The sequence below is a fragment of the Papio anubis genome, chromosome 14, assembly GCF_008728515.1.
Source record: "Papio anubis isolate 15944 chromosome 14, Panubis1.0, whole genome shotgun sequence".
NCBI classification, from domain to species: Eukaryota; Metazoa; Chordata; class Mammalia; order Primates; family Cercopithecidae; genus Papio; species Papio anubis.
The window spans coordinates 95,575,906-95,580,193 of NC_044989.1; the positions used below are offsets into that span (position 1 = coordinate 95,575,906).

General features: G+C 35.1%; 1 pseudogene across 1 annotated transcript; it reads right to left on the reverse strand.

The window, feature by feature from the left end:
* Positions 1-2,349: 2,349 nt before the first annotated feature.
* LOC101022517 lies at positions 2,350-2,774 on the reverse strand (annotated as a pseudogene). Its single transcript, XR_002516507.2, has one exon. The product of XR_002516507.2 is annotated as a 40S ribosomal protein S25 pseudogene (transcript).
* Positions 2,775-4,288: the final 1,514 nt, after the last annotated feature.

Here is a 4,288-nt window from a genome sequence, read left to right on the forward strand (position 1 = left end):
TAAAATTTATTTATTATTATTATACTTTAAGTTGTAGGGTACATGTGCATAACGTGCAGGTTTGTTACATATGTATACTTGTGCCATGTTGCTGTGCTGCACCCATCAACTCGTCATTTACATCAGGTATAACTCCCAGTGCAATCCCTCCTCCCTCCCCCCTCCCCATGATAGGCCCCGGTAACAATAGCTTTCAAATATGTTGGCGGAATATCATGAAGTACATAGTTTGAAATGTCAGTTGCCTAAAGGCTAGAATCCTTGTGTGAAAATGTACTTGGTGTGAGCTCTCTGGACACCTGAATCAGATAAATCATACTGGCCAAAAGTATAGAGATGGCTGCAGAGGAATCATGCGAATTAAAATGAGGGATCTTTAAAAAATATTTTCCTGTAAAGATTAGTAAATTGCCAATTAGAAGGCAACTCATGAGCTGTCCCTGTAAGCACCACTCATTCTATTTCTCTGTACTTTCCGGTGCAGAAAGAAGCTGCAAACTCCATTTCCCCAAATTCTGTGAATCTTGGTCTGCTAATTAGATGCCCTCTTTCAAGATTTGGAAAATGGAATCTGATTACAATGTAGTGTTCTATACTTTTGGAAGTTGTTGCTGGCAAGAATGGTCTTGGAGATGCTGGCATCTTCTGAGCAGTGTTCCTTCCTCCCTTCTTATATGTGCATGGGCAGCTATCACTAGAGGGCTTCCTGATCCTTGCATCATGGTGATGACAGAGTGCACTTGCAGTTACCACTTTCCCACTTTCCGCACTTTCCCCACTTTCCCCTTAGAGTAGTCAGTTTGTGCTTGGTCAGCCAATGTTAAGGTGCAGTTCCAGAAGTAATTCCTGAAGACACAGACTAGAGAATATTCCTGTAGCCCATTTTTTTCAGCACTTAGTTCTCTGTATTAGAACCATTTATCCTTACCCAGGGTGGTTTCCATTTTATGCAAATGCAACCTAACTGATACACAAAAGCAACAGGATACGAAACACAAAACGTGTAAGTTCTTAAAAGAAACACACAAACACAAAACACTCAATGGGACAAGGATGAAAACAAAGGAAGTATTAAAATAGAAAATATAAGACAAATATTTATTCTATTAAAAATAAAGGAAGCTGTGTGTGGTGCCTCGGGCCTGTAATCTCAGCACTTTGGGAGATCGAGGAAGGAGGAGCGCTTGAACCCAGGAGTCCAAGACCAGTCTAGTCAACATGAGGAGATCCTGTGTGTTCAAAAATAATAATAATTAATAATAAATTAGCCAAGCTTGATGGCACATGCCTGTGGTCCCAGCTACATGGGAGGCTGAGGTAGGGTGATTGCTTGAGCCCAGGAGGTCAAGGTTGCAGTAAGCCATAATCAGGTCACTGCACTCCAGTCTGGGCAACAAAGAGAGATTCTCTCTCCAAAAAACAGTACAAAACAGAACAAACAAGCAAAGGAGATAAAATCTCTTTAAAGAAAAAGACATTTATTGGGTCAAAAACATGGTACTAATATCTATAAAACATATTGACTCCAGGTTTTAAAAGAGTATAAAAGCTGTATCAAAATGAATACAAAATGAAGGCTTATAAAACAGGATTAATTTCAAGAGAGAAATTTATGAGGCCAAAGGAATTACACCAACTTTTTCCTTAATTGCATTAATGTGACAAATTATATTGATTTATTTTTGAATGTTGAACCAATTTTGCATTTCTGAGATAAGCCACACTTGGTCATGATGCTTTTATTCATTTTGTATTTGCTTGAATTTCACATGCTCATTTTTATTGAGATGTGTGTATTAGGTTTGTATCAGCTTCATAAAGTGTGTTGGTAAGCATGCTTCCCTTCTCAAATTTCTGTAAGAGTTTCTGTAAGACTGATATTATTCTTCCTTAAATATTTGATAGAATTCAGCACTGAAAAAAAATCTCCTTCCAGAATTTTTTGGAGTAAAATTTATTGATTCAAAATTCCATTTCTTTTAGAGATATAGGAATATTCATACATTTTTTGTTTCTGCATTATACAATTTTTAAGACTTTATTCATTTTTACTAAGTAGTACATTTTCTAATTTTTAAAACTTCTTGGCATAAATTTGCTTACTATATTCCTTTACTGTCCTTTTAATATCTGTGGTTATATCTCTTTAATTCTTGGTATTTGTAATTTGTGTTTATTTCTTTTTGTTGTTGATTGAGTTTACTAAGGATTAATTTTATTTATTCATTCAAAGAGCAGCCCTAGATAATTGTGTGCCTGTGTTATTTCATTGCTTTCTGTTCTTATGCATATTACGACCTATTTCAATTTATTTCACATTGAATTCTTTTCCTAGCTTTTTTTTTTTTATTATTTAATAAAGTTTTATTTTTCCAAATGTACAGTTGGTTGGACCTATTCATGCATCTTCACCAGCAGCTGGAGCATCTCTGCCCTTGGTATTTCTGGTGTAAATTACTTGAGCTCTGTGCTTTGAAACCAGTTTGATAAGTCCTTTACTAAGGAGATCCTGAAGGGCTGCCCTGGCCAGGGAGCCTCGAATCTTCAGTCTCTCAGAGACCACAGCTGGGGTTATAAGTTTATAGTTGGGAACTTCCTTACAGAGTTTGTCATAGGTAGCTTTGTCAAACAAGACTAAGTTATTGAGCTTATCCCGAACTTTGCCTTTGGACCAATTCTTCTTTTTGGCCTTGCCCCCGGATTTGTTCACTGGGTCTTTTGTCTTTCTTGGCCAACTTTCCGGCGTCCTTCTTCTTCTTGTCCTTGGGCGGCATTGCAAAGCTCGGAGAGCAGCAGCGGACACCGCAGCCTCGCTAAGATGTCGGACAAAAAGGTTTTCCTAGCTTTTTAGAGTAGAAACTTAGAATCATTGATTGTAAACCTTTTTCTCTACTAATATAGGTATTTAAATGATACTTTTTCTCTACAAAATGCTTTGTAAGCATCCCCCAAATTTTGATATGCTACATTTTTATTATGATGTCTACATGCCTGGGTGATTTTTGTTTGTTTCATAGGTTAGAAATTTCTGGTTTAATGTCCAAATATTTGGATGTCTGCCATATGTGCTCTGGCTTTTTTTTAGTTTAATTCTTTTGTGACCAAATAATATATATTCTGTAAAATTTCAGTAACTGAAATTTTTGAGATTCACAATTTATTTTCTTTCATTGTGCATCTTCCACGTGCTCTTGAAAAGAATGTGCATTCTGCCACTGTTGATTGTAGTTTTCTCCAAAAGTTGATTACATCAGTTTGTAACTAATGTTGTCCAAATATCTGTTTCCTTGCAAATCATTTTGTCTGATTGTCCTACATATAACAATAAGAGATTCAACTGGTTGTGAATTCACCTATTTTTCCCTTTAAATTATCAGCTTTTGCTTGGTATATTTTGAAAATCTGTTAGTAAACACATACAAAGTTAATATTGCTACATTTTCCTTTTAAATTAATCCTTTTGTCATTATTGAATGACCCACCTTTGTTTGTGGTAACACTCCTTGGCTTGGAGTCAGCAGTATTTGACATAGACACAATAGTTTGCTTTCTATAGGTATGATTTCTTTCTTTTTTGTTCTTTTTTTTTTTTTTCCAATAGGTTTTGGGAACAGGTGGTATTTGGTTCCATGAATAAGTTCTTTAGTGGTTATTCCTGAGATTGTGATGGACCTGTCACCTGAGCAGTGTACCCAATTTGTTATTTTCCAGTTTTTTACTTTTAACCTATCTGTGTCATCACATTTATTCTACATCTCTTGCAGATAGCCCATAGTTAAATGTTGCTTTTTCATTCAGAGTAATATCTACCTTTTAATTGAAATGTTTAGTTTATTAGTTTTTGATGTAATAATTGACAGATTTAAGTCTATCATCTTGCTACTAGTTGACTATTTGTCCCATCTGATTTTTGTGTTCATTTTGCTTTTGCTTTTGGTGTCTCTCGTCCTCTTTTCTAGGCCTCTTTAGCTAATCAAATGTTGTTGGTGGTGGTGGCAGTGGTAGTGGTGGCCTTCCATTTTATTTATTTTCTTGGTTTTTTGGCTATACCCCTTTTCGTTAATTTTTAGAAGTTTTTCTGTGGAATAAAATATGCATTCTTGAGTTATCACTATGTACTTAGAATTAATATTGTATACAGAAAACATCACCAAGTCTAATTACATTCACCCATCCTATCTGATGATCTTATTATATATTATACTTCTATATACATTAAAAATCCACTTTACTGTAAAAATATTTGTATATCAATTTTCATTTGTCTTTTTAAAGAAATGAACTTCAT